At 40.7% G+C, this 25,932-nt stretch overlaps 1 protein-coding gene across 1 annotated transcript in view; it reads left to right on the top strand.

The window, feature by feature from the left end:
• LOC125765298 (BTB/POZ domain-containing protein 6-B) overlaps positions 1-25,932 on the top strand; it is a 356,684-nt gene that overhangs the window by 228,198 nt on the left and 102,554 nt on the right. The window contains exon 4 of the transcript XR_007418538.1: positions 16,197-16,248. The gene's annotated coding sequence lies outside the window, so the exon portion shown is untranslated. The remainder of the gene's footprint in view (positions 1-16,196; positions 16,249-25,932) is intronic.

A 25,932-nucleotide genomic window follows, 5' to 3' on the forward strand; every position in this document is an offset into this window, starting at 1 on the left:
CACCCCTCCAAAAGACACGCCGCTGATCAGCAACGCAAACAAAATACCATCTCATCAGACGTTAGCATGTCAGCCCATCAAACAGATAATTTTCACTTAGCGCACCCATGTCACACCGTTGGGTGAACTCTGCACGCAACAGCGAAGCGTGGAAAGTTGTTTACCCCAGAAACCACCAGCCGACCTTTAAAGCCTTCACCGTGACAGGGTGCTTTATGCAAACGATACCACCCACACGATCCCGCCACAAATGTACCATCCGCAACCCATTGATGTGATCCGAATGGCTTTGTGTTTTGTGTGCGGTGCCGCTTTTGCCACACGTTTGCCCACCTCGCGAAAGATTAGACCGACCGACGGACGGGTATGGATCTCGTTGAGATTCAGGTGAACATGTGCACGCACCGTTTGTTGTTGTTTATCGCCGAAAAACACGTCAGCACTAAACGGCTTCCTAGGCGAACCCGGGCACCATTCTCTGGGGATGCATATCGATTAGGGGGACTAGATCAGGCGCTTTTCCCGTAGATGGTAGGATGTGATTGGTTTACCGGAACTTGGCCTCCTTGTTCAATCTACCTCTCGCATTCAAACCAAAGCAACACCACGCCTGTTGAGGAACCGAAACCGAAAATGATCAACGAAACTCCTTTTTCGGTTGCGGGGGAAAAAGCGAAAGAAACAAAAAATCCCACTGCGCTGCGTACGTGTGGCGAATCGCTTCCATGTGCGTGGGAAAACTCACACACTCTGATCGGGTGGGGTTCGTCAGTTCTTCCCACCCATTTTCTCCCTTCTGGTGATGTGAAAATGTTCCCATCACTAACCTCAACAGTGTGTAAAGCCTGGGAACGACGTTAAAGCCGTATATTGACCAACAAAAGAACGGATCGCATCACTGCGCAGGAAGAAAAGAAAAACCATCAAGGACACCTTTATTCGCCTTCGTTTCGCCCATCCCAGCCAACCCCATCCATCGAAGCGCTTGCACGGATATGTTCGCCCAAGCACACTTAAAGCAACGTCGAACGACTTTATAAAATTAAATGTGAAATCCTAAACAAACAGTCAGGCCACCCACTCGGGCTGATGGATCCGAAACCCGTCAGGCTCTCCCGTCACCCGTCACTGCCAGCGAACGGTTCTATGGGTCGATTTTGATTTTCTTCCCCATTGCCACACTGCAGTACAGTGCTCGAGGAGAGCACATCGCTGATTTACATATCGTTAAGATTGAATCAATATTCCCCCGGTGTAAACAGCGCAAACGCTCGTCAATATCCGGCAGCGTCCGAGACAACTGGGACCGGATTTTGGAATCGGATCGATTCAGTCTAGCGAGTTCAGTAGCGAGGGAAGAGCCGTTTATCTTCTGGCAAATTTCCTCCCCCTTTTTTAGCCAGTTGTTTGTCGGTACACAACGGCGAAACACAGGGCCACAGTACATGACCACAGGCAGAAAAGTGAGCAGCTTCAGCCCAAAAGGGTCGACCGGAACGGGCTCGGTGAGCTAAGCAAAAGAAAGAAAAAAAAAACGATATACCCGATTAAGGATGTCCTTTTTTTCCTTTCTCACAATTGGCGATCGGTGAGATTGTGTTATACTTTATCATTAGAACAACCGGATCCGGACCCGGGCCGCTCAAACTGAAGTTTAAATAGGATCGCGTATTTACCGGGAACAATGGTTGGTTCTCGGAGCAAAAGGAGAGAACAACCTCCATCTTTCGGGGCCGAAAGAATGCATGTTCACAATTTACCAAACACACCAAAATACAATGGGGGTGTCTGGTGCCGTGGGAAATCTTTTGTGCTACAGCAGCATTCCTTTGGACGTTTCGCCTACACTTTCTTGCACGCACGCGTTGAAGAATGTTTTGCGTAATTGAATTTCACCCAAAATTCCGCTTCGGTTCCATGGCGCAAGCAAGGATACGGTATTACCAAGGCAACCTGCCGAACAAAGCTTTGCAGGGGATGGAAATCGGTCGAGCAAAAAAAAAGTGAACTAATACAGTGATTCTTCGAATACGTGCTTCAGTGTTCAACATGTGGTTAATTTCTTACGCAAAACAAAGAAAAACAACCAAACAAAGTCACCAAACAAAATGTGAATTAGATAGGCAACTCAAAATACGTCTTTATTGTTGGGTTTTCGAGTAAGTTTTCAGCGTTTTTTCGAAAGTTTTGCAGTAGATTAGGGCAGAATATCAGACATTATTTATCAAATTTAGTAGATCGACATCTGTCAGAGAATTATATCATTTTGCTTGGGTATTTTTATCAGCTTTTTTCCAAATTCTTTTTCTACAAAATCAATGCAAGTTTTCATCAATAATACATCATTTACCTTGCCCAACCAGGTGAGTTAGGTCAATCAATCAAGCGCCTGTTGCACTCGACGAGACCGGGTTATAAATCCCATCTGGACTCTCCCCCATAGCTAGGATTATTCATCTACATCAGGGGTCAGCAGAGTATTCAACAAAAGGGCCAGGCAGTAAAAATTAACCTGAAACTGCGGGCCAAATATTTGAAATCAATCTTGAAACATGTAGACATAGGGTTTTTTGCGGGCCGAATCGAATCGTCTAGCGGGTCGGATTTGGCCCGCGGGCCGGATTTTGCCGATCCCTGATCTACATGGTAAAAATAAGTCTATAAAGTCAGAAATGGCCAGAGTGACCTCAGAAATCGTTAATCCTAAACGAAGCTCATTCAACACCATAGCGAAATATACTTACAGAAACTACATCAAATTATAAAAAATGCCAAATGAAACCCTTTCACAATCACACGAGCTGGATTCTCCTTTCTTTCTTGGCCCGCTCATGGTCAAGTACGTCACCAAGACAAGTCCAGGTGTCCAATCCGTTTGCAAGAAACTCTGTCCAGGTCTGCAGTCCCCCATCTACGGCTGCATCCGATCTCTGATAGGTTAGACCCCACCTGATCCAGACAACGAGCTCGCTGTGCTCCTCTCCGCCTTGTGCCGAACGGGTCCTGGTGGGGCCTGAGTCCGGTATCCTTATCACTTGCCCCGGCCATCGTATCCTTCCGGCTTTGACAACCGTCAGGCTATCGGCACCGCCAAACACCTCAGCTAGCTCGAGGTTCCTTCTCCTTCTCCAAAGATAATCCTTAGCACCCGCCATTCGAAAATAGCGAGTGCATTAGCGTCCTCCGTTAACATAGTTAGGGACTCGTACCTGTAGAGTACTACCGGACTACCAATGTGCGATATATCGTGCATTTCGTGTGTTGTTGGAGTCTTCTAGATCGCAGGAGTTTGTGGAGCCCGGAGTACGCACGATTTCCCTAAACAATGCGCTGAACACTGCTTCCGTGTCGGGCTCTATCACGGTCAGAGCCTCTTTGTCTTCGTCGCATTGATCCTCAATCCAATTCTGTCGGCCTCGCGTTTCAGTCAGGTGTACACGTCGCACACCGCCGCAGATGTCCGTCCGATAATGTCGATGTCATCCGCGAAGCCGAGAAATTGGAGAGAACGGGTGAAAATCGTGCCCCGGATGACGACACCTTCCAGATCGATGTTAAACAGCAAACAGGAGAGTCCGTCTCCTTGCCTCAGACGTCGGAGAGATTTAAACGATTCCGACAACATGTTCAATACTCTCACCTTGCACTGCACCCTGTCCATTTATCTAGGTATTTATACAAATTGAGACAAATTGAGTGAGACATACTTTACTTATTCAATTTAATTCAGTTTTCTGCTCCATAACTTTGTGTACAATCATTTGCGAAATATATTTATCGACACTTTCAGCCTTATTGAGCACAGCAAAACAACATTGTAAACATTCATTCAGCTAAAGCATGCCCCCAAAAAGAAAAACCTCCGATAGCTTAAAACACACAAACTAAATCGAAAACTAAACACGAACAGCAAAAGTTGCTGTTCGGTGTTGACAGTTATTCGAAGCATATAATGAGTCACTTCATTTCCGGTTCCGTGCTCCCATGTGACTCTCATCTGCGAGGGCGAAACAACTGAGATACACCCAGTTGGTGGGGGACGCGTCTTGTAAAAATTGTGACAAAAATCAAACAACACCCGAACGGCGCAACGGCGTCAACGACAGCGCCGGATGAAGCGTGACAGCAAAGTTAATCCTGTGCCGCTTGACACACTTTGGCGTTTTTTTTTTGTTTGGTGTGGAAAGCATTCGGAAAACAGTTTTACGTGTCACCACGAGAGACAGAGCGGAGCGGGATCGGCGCATTCGGCGAACCGGGTGCACTGGGTTCAGAATTTAATGAACTTCACGTTGGCTATAATGAAGCGAAAAAAGTTTGCTAAAGCAACAAAAAAACCTATCCGAAAAGAGAGAAAAACAACAACCGTTCAAATCAACGCCAGCAGAACCGGAAGGACACCACCTCTTCGGTTGTGACTTTTAGCAACACAACGGATTTAGAACGCCAGCGGAAAGTTGTCTTTTAACTGCAAAACAACTGGCAAACCGGTCCCTCGGGCATAAATGGCCAAAAAATAAAAATAAAGATGAACAAATCATGACAAGCGCGCAACGGGTGATGGGAACCCAATACAGGGAAACCGACCAAGAAACGGAAGCGAACTTAAACCAAACAAAGTGTCACGAAGCAAAATCATCCAGAGGGAAAAACTTCAAAAACAAGCTCGGGGAAAAAAGTGTTTGGGAAATGTTCAGGAGCGTGAAAAATATTGCTCAAGAATCGAAATCTTCCATTGCCAATTGCATCACAAACTATGATATTCTCGCTATCTTGCAACAACTCAATATCTTTGGGAAGTATTAGCATTTTATGTCCTTAAATCTAAAGGACATCATGTAAACATCTCCCGTTTTTTATCTTTTTTCATGCATCCATATGGATGTGAATATTGAAAAACACACATGTACACAGCTTTTTGAATAAAATAACTATTTATGGTATATGAAAGAAAAAATACTCTAAATAAAGATTTCTTTGGCTGACGTTGATTGATTCCAAGCAAAAGTAACTATTAATACCAAAAGTTAGAAAACATTTTTTGTGAGTAATTTTACATCCACTAAGTAAAATAAAGTTCGCCTTTTGATGCTGAACATGGGATTGAAGAAATACTCATAGTTCCCAGAAATCTAAACTATTTCTCACCAGGATCTTTTGCTTCCTTTTTAGCTGTTTGTTTCAATACAATTCACCCTCATTCGCTGGACATTTCTTTTACTTTCCTACACACAGCTTCCAGGAATTTTAAGCTTTTTTGTCACCGGGAACTTCTCAATCGCAAAGAATTGGTAAATTATTTTCATATTACCAACAAAGTTGTAAAAAGTTTCATTTGAATCACAGTTCTGATGATTTGAGAGACCGGTAACTAACTAATTAAATTAAAAATTAACAAATTTCTGTCGTCTATGTTAGGGGGCTGAACAAAAAAAGATAGTAAATTACGTTTGGTGGTATATCTTAATAAAAGTAAGTTAGTTTTTCGTACGGTAACATGTATTTGGTGATTATTCTCTACAATAAGCAAATAGACCAAATTCATTGTTGAAAACAATTGAGAGTGATGCAAAGCATTTGGGTTTAAATCATTCTAATTAGTTGCTGTCATTTTGTAAATATTATTATACTGAACAAGGATGGCTATATCTATGCCAGAAGACAAGAGAGGTATGAAAATCGAATACAATCAACATTATTTCGAGAGAATCCACAGCAGGACTCACACGTGTTGTTCATGGCTTTAACTTATGAATGTTTACCAATTCTAATTTATTTTTCCCTGTACTCAAAAGTCATTTTAAACATTCTACATCAATGAATTATCACCTCGCACAATCACATTAAAATGATCTACATCAATAAAACTATAAATGAGATGTTTAAAAACACACTTCTTAAAATTCGCAAAAGTTTTTCCATCTTTCCGTGAGTTGGAGCAAAAGATCATCAAACTTCAACGAACAGACAAGAAACTACACACAGCACAACAAACTTCGCACGTCTTTACTCAACCTTCTATGCGCGCACTAGTTTTTATTTACTTAACTTGCTTTCCTCTTTATTGTTGATTCGAAATTAGTTTTTAGTCGCGCACTCGTTTCACTTCCGTACCACTGGTTGGGGGGCGTTTTTTGTTCCACATTCTATCACGATCGTCTTAAACATCCATCGAGCATCGGGCTGAAACCAATATGCGACTGGGACACTCGAAAAAAAAAGTAAAAAAAAAGACAAAAAAAACCTGGCAAGTAGCAAAACGAAACGAACTGATTGTAAACGAAACGTACAGGGAATGAATCGAAGAAAAAAAAATAGCACATTCAATGCTCCGAACAGACAGATGAAGGTGCAACGAAGCATCAGCTTTTTTTGGTTCCTTCCTTCCTTCAAACTTTTATCTGTTTGAGCGCGGTGTGCTCCCAAACGCTATCCTATTTTCCCATCAAATTTATTTGTATCATCGTATTTGTTATTCTTCGTCTCTATTGGCCGTGCTTTCTGTTTGCCAATTTGCTACTTTTTCAATCACAAACCACTCAGCAGGGTGAGGGGTTGCAATACAAAAAAACAACCTCCCAATACCGGAAACAGTACTAATCGATTCGATTAGATTTTATATAGAATGAGCCTTCCGGACGGAGGTTTCCGATCGGTTGCAGTTCGTTGAATTTTCCAAACTGCACAGCGTCGAATGCGTTGTTACCGAGTTTTAAAGTATGCCTTTTCTGGATAATTTGTGTGCTTGGTTTATAAAAAAATTTAAAAGTTGTCTCCGATTTCTTGACTTTACAACCATTAAATTCGATACAATGAAAAACAGCATTGGCTTTTTTTAATGTTAGTGAATTTATTTGCTCAGTTTATTTTGCTAAACTACCCACTTGCTCCCTCTTTACTTTTGCCCCGCGAGAGGTCTCACAGAAGGGCGTTGTTGTTCTATCGAACTCTCTCAATCCGTGCTGAATGGCACCTTACTTCTTTTATTAAGTTAGTCGTTAGCTGTTAGTTCTTGGACGGAGAGACCCCTCACCCGCATCACCTGCAGCTCCTCGTCAACCTCCGATCGTCCTGATGTTCTGAAGGACCGCTGCTCATCTTCAAACAGCCGCTCAAGTTCTGCAGTCTCCCTCTGGCGCTGTCTTCAGCTGGCAATTCATGAGGCAGTTGATCATGAGGTAGTTGATCATGAGGTGGTAGGGGCTCCGCACTCGGGCTAACCATGATGTCAGTAGCCCGATTGGCCCTTTCCTCATCCCACTCACGCTCCAATTGACCGGTGATCCGCGCGACAGCCTCATCAACTCGGCTCTTATTTTCCTAGCCGCTCAGCAAGAACCGTTGCAGATTTTCTGGCCGTACCGGAGTCATTGCCATCTAGAAATTCCCCGCGTATATCTGCAAACCGAGGACTTTCTAATACCGCGTGCTCAGCATTCGCATGAACTTCAACGCAACTCCGGCAATCCGGAGATACCGTAAAGCCCTTGACGCACAAGTACTCCCAGAAAAAGCCGTGGCCCGAAAAAAATAGCATGGGCTGATCCTAGTTTATCGATCAAATCCCCAAACAAATACCTTGTCACGCGATAACCCTACCCGTAAAAACGAAAAATCTATCCATGCTGATCTTAAAGTTTGTCTCGGAAGTCCGGTGCTTCGTGTCGAAGATAAATATAAGAACATCGTTAAAACGGATTGTAATTTACTTAAATTGCTATCACAACCAACCTGCGTGGCACCGCGACGACACTCTTTACACCGTGATTTATCATTGCACGTTCGTGGAAACTGATCGGATTCATCCATCACAACGGCACCACCCCTTCCCAATCCAAGGGCATACAACCCCCGAACGCAGGGTGATTCAATTTCAAAAGGCACATTGCTTGAAAAATGACCGTTTTTTGCTTGCTTCACGCGCCCCTTGGTTTGAAGTTTCGATAACTGGGCAAAAGATCTACCAGCCGCGCACACTGTCGGATTTGCAGAATCGCACGAAAGTTAAATTACACGACGAAATTTAATTTCCAAAACTTCTCAACCTACCGAAAAATCGATGAGGTACGCGATTAACTTTTACGTGCGAACTTTAAAATCATCCATCTTCGTTCGGAAGGATGCTTCGGAAAGCTACAATGTTTGACGAGCAATTTTGATGATTAAAACTACGATCATCAGAATCATTGGCTTTTGTTGTGCAAATCAGGTTGTTTTAGGTGGATTGGTTTTGTAAGAGTTTTACCATTTGTGACTTTTTTAAGATTTTATAACGAAATCGAAAATGTTTTCAAGGTGGACATCATTCTTATTCATCAACAAAACACATATACAGCCGAGTATGATCGGGATAAGGCAAAGTACAAGGAGAAAATGCCATGTGAAAGTTGCCACATTTCACCCTTTTCAGACTAACAACACGACTAAAAGCCGTTCATTCATATTAATTTCAAACTTCAAAAAATTAATATAGTTTTTTTTTTTAAATTTCATATTACTTTATCAAGCAAAACACCACTTACAAATAAATTTTCATTCCAAGAATAACTTTCTGAGAGCGTTTAAGACGACGTCAATTAATCTTTGCCATTAACTTTAACTTGTTTCCATTCGATTTAAACAAACAAATGACTGTACAAAAGATTGCTGTACATCAATATTAATTAAACTTTCAACCAAAATCAATCTCTAAAAAGGTGCCAATATTTATCTCTGCACATCAAAATAAATCAACACAAAATTCTTGCCCCGTTTCGATCAACCTTTCACGGTGATAATGATGGTAATTTAACTCCTGTCGCTGTCCGACACATTAATGTTCTGCTTTGCACTTGCTTCACAAACATCCCGACATACCTAGGCATCGTATAATAATTTGTTTCTCCACAACAAAATCTACCAAACATGCTCTCTTCGGTGTTTAAATCTCGTACCGAAAAATTCATGAATTCAGGGTCATAATTTTACATTCCTACAAAACAAAAGACGAGAATTTATCAAATCACCCCAAAGAGAGAAAAATTTCATACAAGATAAAAAATCAAACTAAACAAAAGCTCGGTTCGATATCACCAACCTAAAAAAGGGAAAGAAAAACGATTGATAAAGACTAGTTCCGAATGAAATGGGTTAAGAAATGGTGTTAAAAGAAAGAAAGAACCGGTTAAGATTTTCCGTTCCGATCCCTTCGGCATTGCCTTCTTACACAAACTATTAAGCAAAATCAAACCTTTTTTTTCGGCCTTTCCACGTGCCAAAGTACCAAATAGGTTTCGGCGAATGAGAGGCGAATTGTCTAACCCCGTTCGTTTCGTTTCTTCGACATACCGGGGCTTCACATGGACGGCAAAGACCCGTTCGAATCATTTGCCCATTTCTAGAAGACCGAAAGGTTTTAACGATCGTTGCCTGCTGTTTCCAGCCTAGGGATGCCCATTTTTCCACCTAATCACGTTGATTAGCACAGCAAGTTCCGATGGAGCTGAGGCGGCATCCGCAAAAAAAAACCATCCGGCATCCGTAAAACTAGAACAATCCGAACCGGCGCTGTATATTGCAAAACGCCAAAGCTAAAGGGCAACACCGAAATAGACCGGGTATCGGTAAAGCCCGCCACTGATAAATGGCAAGTTTCTTAAAGTTTCGGTACCACTTGCCGAGGCAATCAAGGAAATTGACTAAAGCTTTCCGTTATTGTGCCCGTGCTACCAGCCCAGCCCAGCCAGTGGCCGTTAGCTCACTCCTTGTAGTGAGAAAAGAAACACGCAGAAGTTTAGAAGAAAGTGGAAATAAAAACCCTTCCCGGTGAAAGATTTAAAAAACTCCCACTCACACACACACACACACATTTTCCACTGCCTTCAGCCAAGGTGAATGGAAAACGATTTTCTAAACTTTGGCTCAACAACCTCACCGGTACCGATGAAAGACTAACCGGCCAGGATCGGGCTTCGCGATACGAGAAACGACGTATTTATCACCTTCCACACTGGGTTAGACGGCAACGGCAGCAAAAGCCCGAGTTCCCTACTCAAATCAACCCACGGCTGATCCCGACGGTTTTCCTGCAGATTGTTTTTTAACCACACACCAGCGTTTTTTCCCGACTCTCCTTTTGCGCGTTTACTTGTGTTTGTTTCTTCTTGTACACTTTTGTTTTGTTGCACAAACAAAAACGCAAAAACTTTGTGCACACGTACGGGGTTTGGTGAAGATAGACGAAGCGCACAAAACCGGGTAAAGAAGTTCACAATCCGGCACTGCGCGTTGTTTGTTTTAGATTTCTTTTCTTTCTTCTCGTCTGTGTGTGTGTGATTTTTTTTCTTTCTTTTTCCCTTCCCTTTTACAAATCTCACCCCAACCAAAGACTAACCCGTTTCGTTGAGTTAATGCTTTTCGCCTTACTTCTGCAGGATGTACTACTACTGCTTTTCTGGCTTTCGGCAACGAGCATACGCTTTTACACAAAAGCGCACCTAATTACGCTTCATTAATTATTATTCAAAGCTTTTCGGTTTCTCATTTCCTTCAGCAGCGTCGTTTTTTTTTTCTTTGTGGCTGTTGTTTTCTTTTTGCTTTCTTTAGCATAAAAGAAAGAGATTTGTTTCGTTGCCATGCAAACCGAGATCTACATTGAGTAGGAATTTCTTTGAGCTACCAGCGTGGAACGGTTTTTCTCGCTTCGTACCCGATTGCGGTAAAAAGGGAAAAATCATGTTTTTGGCACAATTAAACGTCTGGTTTTTCTTTTACACACATGTTACAATTTTTTCTTGATATAAGCTCTTTCTCTTCTGTTAATAATATTTTAAAAAATGTTAAATTATTATTAAAAGTTTCTCTTCTGAAATACCCAAAACAACTTAAAGAACGAAAGGACAATAGTGTCAAAAGCGTACACCAAACGGATACAGGAAACGACAAACTTCCCGCTTCACGGCAGCTGTTTCTCCAGTGTGGATTGGGATTGTCTGAACCAAAATAAGCTTCCAGCAACAGCAACTTATCCCCGGATTGAGAATAACAACTTTTGACCCAAATGTTGCACTTCCCTTTTTGCTAAAGCTTTTTTTTTTTGCTTTTGTTAACTCGACGATTGCGACTTCCTTCGGGCGTAAGACTATTTGAAATCAGTTTTCAAATCTCGAAATCGAAATTCGAAAATGCAGGTTAGCTCCAAATCGAATTGCATTATGAAACGAAGCAATCTCAGTGCGCTCTCTCTTTCTCCTTCGCTTTACATCTCTCTCTTTCTCTCATACAGGCACATACTCAAACCGCAAACTGACCACAAAGTACGGGTGCTCAAAGAAAATTATTTGGCACAAGTTCAAACAAATTATATTCACAGTATATTGGGGTCGATTATGGTATTGGACGGCTTCAATTTCAGCCGAAAAAGCTGCCGATACTTTCATGCTGATAAAAGGCTAAACTAGAACCTGGCAGCTTTCAAAGCCCTGTGGCGTATGAAGGCTTGCTAGAAAATTAGTCTTTTTTATAAATTGAGGTTATCGTACTCACCACCTAGCTTAGTTGTTCATTATCTTTTTGTGATACATTTAATCGCTTATTAAAATACATTTCAGATAAGAACATAAAATATTTTTTTAGCTTAAGGACTTGCAAACATTCCACGATACGGGTAGAATCAAACAGTCATATGAAGCATTACCCTCTGCATCATGCTTTCAAACACAAATATTTCGCCACCATTTATGAACGAAACCATAAATTATCGACACTCCATTAAGCGGTATCGTTAGCGCCCACCAACGATGTTCTGTACACAAAGGCTGCACCTTCCGCCATTTATCATCGTCAATGAGATTTCAAGGCTTCAAGGCCACAGAAGAAAGAATGTTTCATTTTGCCTCATTACTTGATGATTTTGTTACCTTTTGGGTAACTTACAATTGAATAAAAGCGTAAAACATTGTATTGATGTTACTTGCAAGCCATTAACGTTTGAAAATGATCAAAGATCGATATTCTGATATGTTATTTAAATCTAAACTTTGTTTGTTTCTTGTAACAAAAGTATGAATAATATCAAATTAGCTCATCCAGCTGTAAGTGAATTATTAAGTAAAAAAAATATCCCAAGGTAGCAATAATTTATATTTAAAAAATGATATATATTAAGCACGACGAATTTAATTTTCTTTTAACCAACATTATCACAAGTTACATACAAACATAGAAACTAAATTCCAAGCACACAACAGCAAACATGACTCTAACGTGGAGCAGAGTTCAAAGATGAAGATCTAGTGTACAGTAGTGTTGGCAATTCCGGAGTGGATTCATGAATCCACTCCGACTCCGACGTATAAAAACCGGATTCAGCTCCGAGAGAATTCCGGAGTTGACTCTGAATTACTCCGGAGTTGAGTCCGAATTACTTCGGCGTTAACCAGGAATACTCCGGTGCTGTATCCAAAGTTAACTACGGAGTAATCTCCGATTTTAATTCCGGATTCAACTTCGGTTAGTGGCCGATCGAAGTTAGTTGAACTATTTTTAAAACTTCAATTAATTTTTCCAACAAGCCCACCCTCTTTTATTTAACAATGCCGGAATTACTGCGCAGTAAACTACGGAATGTCTCAGGAAGTTGAGGATTAACACTAGTGTAAAGTGGCCTGCAAGGTCGGAGCACGATATCTTCAAAAGGTGAAAAAATACGACTAGACTAGAAGCACAATTATATGAAATTATTAGTCTAGTCCATTACTATTTGATTAGAATAATCTTTTAGGAGAATCTGAAGATGCTTCACAAGAAAGACTTTCCAACAAAACGCCTAGTCAGTTTCTTAAAAAATTACTCGACCCAGTCTTCAGAAGATGTTGACAACTTGCGTAGGGGTTGTGAAAGTTAATTCCTCCACCAAGAACATAAAATAGACGACTCCCACATCATATTCCCGAAGAAGATCGTATCTCCAAGTGTTTTCCGGAATTAGATTCATTACATTTGTATAAATTCTTTGCCCTAAGGCTGTACAACATGTTTAATTATCTTCAGGATAACTTAAGGTTAATAGCTTTAAGATGCGTTGCTGGATTGACGAGAATCGCTGGAAATCGTCGACCACGGAAAATGAGAAATAGGGAAAGGGGCATAGACAAGAGTGAACTACCGGATGGAAATCAATTAGTGGGATAGGAAATTGTTTCATTAACAGGTTTATAGTGCATTAGGTTTTAAAAATTTTAACGAAGATCCAAATTCTTCGAAAATCCCCTCAGAAATGATCAACAGAACTTTAATGACGGAACCTTAAACACACAATCTACTTTTTTAAATTTTATTCTATAGTCTTTGCCAAGGCTTATTAATATTTAGAAAGATTATTAAACATAAAATTCAATCGAAACTAATTTCATTCAATTATCGTAATTTGTTCATTCGCATTCTTTTCAATATGATCCAAGACCGAACCAACAATTAATTTACTGGCTACCAAAATCATTCAAACGAACTGCACAACGTATTGCTCAACACCCAAAAACGCGGGTTCCTATACCATTACCGAGACAAATGATGTTCTGTGTGCCCGGAACCGGATAACCGTTTATTTTCCACAAAATTAGCTTTACCCAATCCGGTGCTGCGGCGTACGTGTATCCATCACCGTACGAACTTTTCAACGCAACCGGATGCAGCATTTCACCAAAGGCACACTGGTGAATGGAACATGCAAAGAATAGAATAGAAAGAAAGCAAAAACAAAACGCAACGAGCACATGAATGCACAAAAGGGATATTTCAAACTGTAACAAAGTTGAAATGTCACCGGATCTACTTATGCACTTTTTGACTTCTTAGCCCCTCGAAGTCATCCGTACGGGTGGGGGCGAAACGGTTACAACCGCAACCGTGCAAGGCTAGTGCATTCCACAGTATTAACATCCGCAACCCTTCGGGGCACACAAAAAAGGGGAATGGGAAGACCCAATCGAGTGCGCTGATAATGCGATGACATATTCAGCTTCAAAACGAATTCGAAATGTATCCTGTTAGAATAGTGAAAGAAGGAAAAAATCCTCTTCACACACACATACATACACATACACGACACCACCTCAAAACGACCGGAAACACGGAAACCCATAGAACTTTAGCAAAACGGAACATCAATGGGAGGCGAGGAAAAAAAATGGAACCAGCAAATGCCAAAAAGGCGGGAAAAGGAAAGATTCCTACCCGAAAACTATGCGGATGTTCATTCTGCGACACGGTTTATTCAATTTCAATCTCCAACCGGTGCTCTCTACTGTTTCACCTTCTTTCGCTTTTTCTTTTTCTTTTCAATCAACAGAAATATTTCATTCCATTCTGCCCCGCAGGACATCCGTAACATTTGAATGGAACATTTTCTTCCCCATTCAAAGCGCACACCGGGTAGGTTTTCGGTTGACGGATGGAACAAAAAACCGAACACTTCTTGATCTACCGTCCAACATGCTGCGTGTGTGTGTATGTATATGGCAGGGATCAAGCGTTCCGGCAGCATGATTTCGGTCCGAAAACCACCAGGCGTCTCCATTTTTCCGCAAGCGAAGCCTTTCGGCTACGGTACCATTACGGGACAAATGGGAAAGATGGGGAAGCGGGTCACTTGCTAGAACGCACGCTGGATTTGGTTTGCTTGCCTTGTCTTCCTTTTGAAAAGGAGCTTTTATTTTAAAAGGAAAATACAAAACAAAACCACGTCTAAAATGAAACACCTCCCTATGGTGCGGTTTATTCGACTGATATGTGTTGAATGGGTGTGTTTGTGTGTGTTGGTTGTGTACGTATGTGTGTGGTTTCAATGGCACAGTCACTGCCAGTCACTGTGCGCTCCATCGCAATGAGAAATCACCGAACAAATTCCCCTTTCGCGCGCAATGCCTTCTGCATACGGTTCGTGCAACAGGACGGTACTCCTATTGTTGTACTACCTGGTAAGGAAATAACCCCAAAGACAGTATTCTCTCCTCTCCCTACTATCCATCTTCTGTTCTTTTTTCTACAGAACCAAGTGCATCAAACTAGTGATGGGTAAAATAGATTTTATTTACCGGAGTCGGAGTAATTCAACTCCAGGACATTCTCAGGTCGACTCCGGATTCCAGTAAACTTCTGATTCCAGTTCGACTTCTGGATCAAGTAAATATGGATTCCGAAGTATGGAAATCCAGACTAATAAATATCAAACACGGGGAGTTGAGGAGTAGGGGTGGGCTAAGCTTTTCCGCTCAGAAAGACTTCCTGATTATGGTAAGCAGACACATAACATTGCCGATTTAACGATTTTTTATTTACCTTTGGACAAGCATTCCAAAATAATTTGGCAGCTAATCACAAGATAACACATGTTCAGTTCGAAACTGAAAACTGTTCAATTGAAAACTGTGGAAAATACCGATGAAAATTGTGGAAAAACGAATAGAAGAAAACTAGTCGAAATCTCGCAGAAAACTGTGGAAAACTATAATGTTACATTCGAATAATCCCACTTGGAAAAATCGCTGGAAAACTATGCCAAAATGGAAAAGAAAATTTCAAGAAAATCTGAGGTAAATAGAAAAAAGAAGCTTCATTTGAAAACAGTCTGCAAATCTACGGAATACTGCCAGAAATAAATTTACTTTTGTTTCAATATTCCCTCCGGCGTCAATATTCGCAACAACACCAGAATCGACTCCGGAATTGACTCCGAAATCGACTCTGGAATACGAATCAAATCCCGTTTTGTTAGCTCCGAAGTCGAAATGAGTTTATGGTTCCACTCCGGCGTGCCCATCACTACAACAAACACCCCACACCGGAGCCATGATGGATGGATATTGGCGAGTAAATGGGATGAACTTGCAACGAGCGAAATCGCAACGCGCAAAGAGCGTTCATGTCTGTTTTATCTCGCATGCAATTGTATGCGCATTCGTACGCAGGCATGCCGCTTGTACCTACATACAGCACCGTCTCAGGGTTTCTTCACAATGCAATAATAATGAGATTCTATTTGCTTCCTGACACTTTTCTTTTGTCGTTGCCGCTTCCTTAAAGTCATCATCATTGAAGCAGTCGTTTTGCATCGCAAAGCATCCTCAAGGCAGTTTAGACTCTCTCTCTCCGGTGTAGATAGAAGATTGAGCCTGAAACCGTAGACTAATGTGATGTTTTCTTCATCTTCTCGTTTGCAGACGGAAGCGAAGTGCGGATAGTGTATCGGAACGCTATTGTTTTGTGCGAAAGGTAAGTTGTATCTTCATTTACATATCTTTTGTTTCTGCCGATCCAAAGCTTCTGTACATAGTCCGGGTTGTAGCTTGACCCCTTGCTTTGTGTGGCAAACTTTCATTCCATTAAAATAAACATTAATAGCTGCTGCTTAATTGATGCTCATGTACACACAAAGCAATCTTGCTTCCGTCGTTTGCCAGAAGGTTTTTTATTACCAGTGTCGATCTTGATCCAACAACTGGCCTGGTGTTATTCATTGACTAGTTGTCCCTGGAATAACTATACATTAATTTTTTTACCTAAAATTTGTCAACTCATCTATACGATCGAACACTCCGAACAAATGTATGGCGAACAGTTGAAAAAAAAAACAAATCCTCTCATTAAACTCTCTAATATCACTTTATTATCTATTTTGACTTTAATTAATTGAACTCCTGCCAGAAGCTAAATGTAGCAGCGAAGATTCTTAATTCATTCTGCCAATTTAAAATATTCTTAAATTAGTACAGCTTTAAACTCAACCATGAATATTGTCCACTCATTATCTTTGATCTCAGCGCTTCACTCACACAGGCACATTGAAAATGCCATGTTTTTCTAACGAAATACCACATCAAAAAGGGACGCTAGCCTATTGCTGTACTTGCAAGCGAATTCTTTGCAGTGTGGTCAAACCATTAGCATACATTTTATTGTCTCTATCTTATTCAAGTGCTCATTCAAGTGTTAATAATTTAAGTAGACTATAGTGATGAGCCTTTCGTGTCTACATGAAGCGTAATGGTGACCTACGTTTATGCTAATGCTGGGATTGTGCTGGAGCAACAACAGCAACAAAAAAAAACCTGACATAATAAACCATCATACGGGACCTGGGCCGTAACACGTCCCACCCGTAAGGTATGTGTCATAATAATAAGCAACCCACACACACACACACACATAGTTCCGAAAACTAACCACCCCAATGTGAGCGTTATGTTCGAGACGATGATGCACGGCTTACGGTGTCAGATCCGGCAAATGGCAGCCTGCAGTAGCCTGTGGCTGAAATTGGGCTGCGTGTTGGGCTGTGTGAATGAACTTTACCCAGCGCAAAATGTGTGACGAGCGGGACAAGATGGATTCGGTGCAAGCCATTAATATTCCATAAGCGTAAGCTGCTCACAAACGTAAATTAAGCTTGCGATTTTATTCTGTCCCCAACAGAAGCCAAACATGCTTACGAGCAGAAAAAGTGATTGCTGAAAGACGCAAGATGGCGCTAAAGGCGCTGGTGGTTCGGACCCAGGGCGCATCCGATTCGGAGCACACGCTGGCTAAAAGTTCACCAAATAGGCATCCTTTTCTTTTGCGTAACATTCTCGGTGCATTCTCATGGGCAGACAAGTAGCCCGGTGCCGGTCGTTCCGGGCTGTTAGCATAGCACTAGCTGCGACTGATTAGAGGAAAAATCAGGACACAACACACAGGAGGCTTTACGCTACGAAATCGAATGCCCCGTCAACCTCTCTGCCCGGGCAACGTAGCACAATGAAGAGTGCACAATGAATAGCAGAACATGGTTGGCTGACATATCCTCTATCCGTCCATCCCATTAGGCCATCGGTAGGCAAGTGGCAGCGTTGCACCACGGTATAAAAGATCATACAAAATATTCGCTCAACAGATTTTACTCCCAAAAAAAAGCTCATTCAGGTGTGGCACAAAGCTTCATCATGAAAGGGGCAACAGAGTTCTCGGCTCTGGAACGGTGGATTAAGCTACACGACCTGCTCGGCACAATGGCTCCTTCCCCGTCTCCCTTAATAACCCAAGAGGAGAAGAGTTGAGGATGAGATTGTGAGGTCTTTCTTTTCATCAGCTTTAGCCACATCCAAACGGAGATGATTCAACTTGCCTCAAAATTGGCGCGCTACACAAACTCCATCCCTTCCCGAAAACGGCATACACATCGGGTGCGCTCACGGTGACGCAGTTGCACAAGTTGTGTAAACTTCATCAAAGAACCTAAATTACTTACATTTTACTCCATGCATTCAGCGTGACGCGGTGTAACAGCTTCGGGTAGATTTTTGTCAGCTACGGGATGCCTTCAAGGGGCCAACGTTCCTAGTTGAACCAACGATCCAGGGTCCAGCTTACCGTGCAACGCTAGAAAACGCTTTCTGATACATCGCAGTACAGAAGGGTGGGAGCGCTCTGTGTCACAGTGTGCAAACACAATTGCCAACGGCTTCCTTTTTACCCACACAACCAGGGTTGGAGCGTTTTGCTTTTGCATAATAAACCTGCATTCTCCTGTGCACCAACGGTACACACAAGTCGTTGAAACGGTCCGAATCATAATATTAATCAAGTATCCAAAATGGGCCCACAGAACTTGCTACAGCTTTTGTTCTCCATGTGTGTGTGTGTGTGAGGCCCTCGCCGATGGAATGTTTTGGTCCACCCCGTTTCACAAACTCTGCTGGTTTGGCTAATGTTTAGTTTCTTTGATACGGTCACACACTGTAGGAAATGTACCATTTGTAAATATTCTAAATTGTATGTTGCTATTATTCACGCTCGAGGGCTCGAGGTGGAAGTTTCTGTGGATAAGGGTCGTGCAATGAAAGACCCGTTTTTTGCACTGATATCCCTTCTGGTTGTTCGCGGATATGAAAATATTTTGAAAAGAAGGTTTAGAGGATTAATGATAAAGACCTTTGTGTGTTGAGAATTTAATAGAATTACAATTATGTTTCACTGTGTACTTTTTGTCCTCAACTGCACGTTACTCTAAATAAAATGATTTAAAAGCCACGAGACTATTAATACGTAGACTTTATCTCAAATTCCTCAAGAGTGATGTCACTTTATCTCAAACTTCTTCAATCACTCAAATATCTCTCATGCAGCGTCTCAAATTCATAGTTTAGAATGTCCTCAAATTTTGGTCATTCAAACTATCGATAGCCGTGCTGGTTCTCTTATTATCAACGACAACACATAGTAGTGTATTCAATTTTTTGTTAAACATGAACAATACTAATGGAGTTTAAGGTTACGACTTTAGATCAACATCTTATTAAATTAAAGAAACGAAATTCTTTGTGTTTCGGTTAGAAAGTTGAAGTTATATGAAGCAAAACTAAGAAACAATTAGTATATAGGCGAAAAAAAATAGTAATTCATGTTAATTTTAATTCTTCAGTATGTATTTATACTAGCAAAAACGCACGGAAAGCGTGCTTCAAAAAATCCTTGGTAAATTCCTAAACTACTGGAGGCTCGAATATGTCAAAGCGATTTCTCAAGAATGCTAGCACAACTTGTTTAGCATTTTATTGATATGGATGCTTTATCTCAAACTACTCAAAATCCCTCGTGAATATCTGAGGTTTGGAGTTCTGAAGAAATTCTCCAACCTTAGCTCCAAGCTCCAAGATTTTGTGATTTTTCCCAGAAGTTGTAGTATTGTAATTTAAGATCACAAGATCAATCATTTGATGTTTGATGTTTCAGGAAAATTGATACAACAAATACATCTTTTTGAAGTAAACCAACTGTGGCAAATCAGTAACAACATCCCATTCACTTTAATTACCACATTCATTTGCATGAATGCATAAGCCAACATTTGTAACATGTAACCACCGGCACTGGTTGCGATTAGACACGCGTTTATTGCATATGGCCACAAATAAAACTAACCACCAGTGAAGCCATAAAACAACCGCACCAATAATGCAATCTTCTGTTTTTTGCAGCCAAAGGCAAAAACTTCGCATGTAAACTGCGTTCCAATCGGCAAACGCGTCGACACAATTTATATCTGCCTGTTTGCATACAAGGTTTCCGTATCGTTGGTACATCATGTATGGTGCCATTCTCATGTTACTCTGTTTTTTCCCCAGCACAACAATCGTTGCAGTATGCAGAAAACATCCTTCTATAATTAAAATCGAATTGCGTTAGCAACTCACTTGTAATGGCTCAAGATGCAATCAATGCTCCATTTGCCAATTCAAGAGAACATGTGATTCGCAATGGCCTACACATTCGAACGTATCGATTGCATGGGTTAAAAACATCAGCATACTTCTTTCGGTTCTGGTTGTCTATCTTTGGCAAATAATTTTCAATTCCCTCACACTATCAAGTTACTAGGCAATGGCACACAACAAAAAAGTCTCGGAACTCACTCTTCATTACTGGTGCTTCCGGGTTCCCCACTTGATGCAGTTCGACTTTCCGGTGCTTATCCATCTATCATCGAACAGGTTTCCCTGGAAAAACTGAAACGAGGTGGAGTACTTAAAAAAAAAAGAAAACAGAAGCGGAAAATACTTACCCTAATTCACCCAACTATCCAATATCGTAACATCCACATACTCCACACCGAAGAACGCGGAAGTACTTCAACTAACGCCGTATATTGCCATTACGTTCGCTTATGGTCGGAGCAGCATTGTCTGCACATTTCCCTTCCAAACCACTGTTGGGGAGCCCGGGAGCTGAATCAACAAGCGAAAGCCAGAACACTACAGCAGCCGCACACCGGTTACATCGGTTCTGCGGTGCGCGTACCGTGATACGCGATATTCGCCCGAGACGGCTTCACATCGTCTTTGAAACGCCTCCATTTTTGAAGCGATGCTACAAAACATGGAAATGCTTCCACCCATTTCGCGGAAAGTTGTGCACCCATTCAATGGTGCAACTACCATGGCGCAACTACCTGTGCGGTGTTTTACGTTTGCCCGCCATTGCTCGCCAAAGATATGCGACACCATGGACGCGAACCGCTTGGAATGGTATCTTTTGCTTCCTACCCGTTCTGTTTGCTTGCTAGCGCAAAAGAAAACCCTCGCTGAGCTATAGTGGATGTTGTGATTTTTTATTGAGGAAATAAATAGAAATCGTCCATCGTACCATCCGTTGCCGGCGTTATAGCGCAATCGAAAGGGAACCTTTGCTAGCAGTGGCAGGTCGCTTTCTAATATTTCTTTTGCTGAATCACAACAACCATTTCCAGTTGCAACCGATGTGTTATATTTCAGCCAATTTTCTATCAAAAAGGGATAACGTATTTGGAATTTAGAATTTTTGAACTCGCTAGAATGAATGCATTATTAGCTTATGTAGCTTTCACGAAGTGTTATTTTGTTTCATAGCTTTTGACGTCGACAAGCGATTTAAATTATTATTTCATATCTTCTTCTTATTTTCTTTCTTCTTCTTTCTCTTTTTCTTCTAATACTTCTTCTTCTTCTTCTTCTTCTTCTTCTTCGTCTTCTTAACATAAAGATTTTAAAATATCATACTTGTGATGTCACAGACCCACAAGACATATTTTGCTCAATAGTTGAATAGTCCGGATCTGGATCTTGTACAACTGACAACATTGTAAACTTTGAAAGTTTACACTCATGAAAGCGTTATTTACAATCAGGTTCCTTTTAAGTTAAGATCCATAAAATGCGAAGGAGTTCATATCTTTAAACAGAATCTAAAAATGACTCCGACTTTGACAATTCTAATTTGAAAATCAATTATGTTTTTTTTATAAAAACTTTTCAAATCATGACTCTATCTCCTGCAAGTAACATTTTTCATTCTGCAAGGTCATGAACATTGTAATGATCAATCTAAATAACAAACTACAAAATATTAGCACCAAAATACCATTTCTGCCTCAAACCATCTCAGTCCATTTTTGCTCCCGTTTTTTTTTTTTGGTATCTACCCTTCGAATGGTAATAAAAAATGGTTTATTATTGTTATCTTTAATCAAATCACATTTTTTATCCGGTGTAGAAATTTAACATTCCATTTCTTCGGTTTTCTCCGTTTTATCTCAATTCTCCCATGTGCCATCGGTAGCCGAAGACCAATGAAGGTAAAAGGTAAACCAAATTCAATAACAGATACGAAAACAACAATTTCCCTTCGGCATCATGTTTCATCGAATACTTTCCCTAGTTTACGGTTCGGTGTTTTATTGTCTTCCTTCGCATACTCGACATATATTTGAAAATCGATGGCCTATGGAAGGTATCTTTATACACACAGATGTATATATTTAGGCATCCCGGCATCCTCGTGTACTGCACGAAATTTGAACCACATGGCCACGGTGAAACCATCTCCACCGGCGAGCCCAGAGCTACTTATCCGTGCGATTTTTACGATTTCTCCGAATGTCTCCCGAATGTGAGTTTCCAATGTTCGTTCCATCGGCAATCGTCGTTGAGTATATGGGGTGCCGGGTTATGAAACGGGAACGGGACAACCATTGCCTGGGAACCATCGGTACAAGTGCAAACAAATTTAGATAAAAAATATTGTTGAAGTTTATTGGAATTGCTTTGCTCTCAGTTCGGTCGTTCAAAATCCCTCAGCATACGTGGCGGCATACACTCGGATACTCGAAGATGGTGGGAAAGAAAGAAAAAAAGAGTTATCGAAAGTACCCGACGGCCATTCACTTCCGCCAAACCGGCAACAGACAAAGACAAAATTTCCATCCGCCCTTCCTGTATGTTGTGCCCGTTTCTCTGCACATTAGGCCTGGCTACATGCTCTTTTAGGCAAATCAGTAACAAATAAAGAAGCAACAAGACTACTACAGGTAAAGCTCCCAAAGTGATACATAAGGAAGTCGATTGAATTGTAGAGAAGCCTATGCTAAGGATGGTTTTTGGGACACAACATTCAGCGCTCAGGCACGGTAAAGAAAATCGATATTCTAGTAACTTGAATGGCTATTTAAATCTTTTCTTGGTAATCTACAAAACAAAAAAATCAAAGTACAATTGCAATCGAATGAATGGGATCCTCTTAGGTGCACGTGTACCAACAGCAACTAGATGAGAAGTGAAATTAAATAATACTCAACACTAAACGAGAGTTTCCTTTTGGGACCTGCCAAATTTGAATAATGAAAAGTTCGACAATTAGAAAAAAAATCCTTGAAGAAATTGATCAACTGAATAGCTAATTTTAATCATCTGAGAGCGAACTGACGGCCTTTAAAGATAACAAAAAAAAACAAAACGCATCAGATGCACAATAAAAATAAAGCAATTAATAAGCAACTATTTTAATTTCTTCATGACTCTCCCTAAATGTAGCCGAAATACTGGTGATCGGTAACGAAAATTTAATCCACAAATCAAAATATGAAAAAGCAGAAAGCGTTATTCATTTTCTCTTGTAAACTGTATTCGGAGATACGGAAAATTCGACAAATGGTAAAAGAGAATATAAATCTGTTGAACTTACTCTAGCATAGTGTACTGAATTTCGTTCCAAACCTACTAGGCTACATCGGATACTTTTATACAGCGATTGAACTTAGATTTCTCAAACCTATGTTGTGGTATGAGGTGGGACTTATCATTATAGATTTAACAACAAACAATCACAAAAAAGGATTTTTATTTCTGCTTTAGTTTGTTCTCTAATGGAAGGTTAAAAGTTCTAACATAGAACGGCTCGGTTCTGTTTCTCTTGCTCAGAGTTCCTTCGTACCGGGATCAAACAGAGTAACAAGGCTTGGTTCTTATTTATATAATGATTTTATTGGAAATTGATACCCTTGTTTAGAGAATCTTTGGATTTGTAGTTTTCCTTTCTACTTTTTTACTTTCTACTTCTAAGACTACTTTTTTCTACTTCTAAGACTGTCCGATGTTACTTCTTCACATTCCTTTTTTAAATGTCATCTTTGAACTCTAGTTTTTTTTTCAGACTTCTGACAAAAATTGCTACAAAGTCGAGAAAATTTATTACCAAATTAAGCATTACTAATTCTTTGTCACATTTATGAAGTCCGTTTAGCTGTACATGATTAATTTTTTTATAGATTGGTTTCTATAGAATAGTAAAGAATGTTTCTAGTGAACCAGCAACGTATCTAACAAAACATATTAAATAATTCAAGCATCTGTTACTGGAAACTAATCACATCTTGCTCTACAAATTACCAATGTTCTACAACATTGCTCACATTGTGTGCAATGGCTAATCCAGAACGATTAGGTTTACCAGAAAGAGAGAGAGCGAGAAAAAAACCAACCAGCAAACTATCCCATTTCATGTGTTGGAAAAATATGCTACCACAATCGTATTTTCCTAACATCCCGACACAACTAATAAATGACATTGATCCACATCCGATCGTTACCATCGATAGGGTTGACTGATTTTTACACAATGCGCGTGCATACCAGACCACTTTGGCTTTGCATGCAAATGTTATTTTAAGTTTGCCGAATGGTTTCGATATCCCTTTTTTTCTTTCCTTCCACCACCTTCCCACTTCTGCCAATTTGCCTGGAAGGAGAGGAAGGAGAGGGAGGAGGCCGCATAAACGATAATTGAACGCATCAAAACTAGAGGCCCTAGATTCACAACGATCAATTACGTCGTCATGCCATGTGCCACCAACCGGAGAGTGCCGGAAACACATGTCCGGATGCGCGCTACCATACACGGCGCGATGGGAAATGGAGTAAGGGCAGGAAGGGATGTACTGCGAAAATGGGATCCATGCCTCCAACAAACAGGAATCGATTAAACGTCAATTTAGGTCAAAGATGAAACCTCAAATCCACGCCCGCGTCCGAAAGGGAAGCTGGCATCACGTGTGCGTGTGTGAGTGGCATCCCTTCGCAAACGAGAAAATACGCGACCAATATGCCATTGCAATGATATTGTTTCCAATTTTATCAAATTGATTGGAAAGCTCTCGCTCTCGGAGTAAATTGTTTTGCTGCAACGCCTTCATGTCCATGGTTACGGACGGTGCACATCAGCATCCAGCGCATCAGCGACGGTGCTTTGCTGTTCGCAACACGATCGCAAACAAAGTTCCAATTGCAATTCACGGCTAACGACAGATATCGCTGCTATTATTGGGTGTACGATACGGATAAAAGCGAAGGATGGAATCGGGGACGGGGAATTTCTATGACTTATTTCTCGCTATAAACATGTTCCATTTATTTGTCACAGCCTTCCCATTCGGTGTGCTGCACACCGGGTGCATACCAGACCGACTGCGATGATGCTTCTAGCGAAAATTGACAACGAGATGAGTTAATGCGATCGTAAACTTCATTACCGATACCCACACAAGATTGATCCATTTTGTGGCCTTTGTGCTGGTTGCATAACCAATTTCACTATAGTTATTATGAATAACCACACAATAATGGATTACATTCTTCTCCATTATCTTCCATAGCAAAGAGGAACAATTCCTAGTAGTACTTCGAACTAATCACAGGCTAATATCACACAAGAAAATTTTGGATGAGTAAAAACACACATTAAAATGAGTAATATACTTGATACAGGGTTAAACAGTTCATTTTTCAACGCCCATTGATTTTTGTTTCTAGAAGTACCAGCTCAACAAACCAAGAACCCTTCATTTCTTTGAATTGGAATTTCATTTTCTTAGCTTGCTATTTAAACACTTGCAAAGGAACAGTTAAATCGATGCTGAAAGTAAATGTAAACAAACCCATTTTTAAATTATGTATTTGTGTAACTATTATTTAGATATTTTGTAAATCTCGACATTCTGAAAAGGAATAACATAACATTTGCATGGAACAGAAATGGTTCAGATAAAGCGAAAAACATCTCAAAAACAACGAATCACTTGCTACCAAATTGAAACAGCGCTTTCTTTAAATA

Source organism: Anopheles funestus, chromosome 2RL (assembly GCF_943734845.2).
Source record: "Anopheles funestus chromosome 2RL, idAnoFuneDA-416_04, whole genome shotgun sequence".
Lineage (NCBI taxonomy): Eukaryota > Metazoa > Arthropoda > Insecta > Diptera > Culicidae > Anopheles > Anopheles funestus.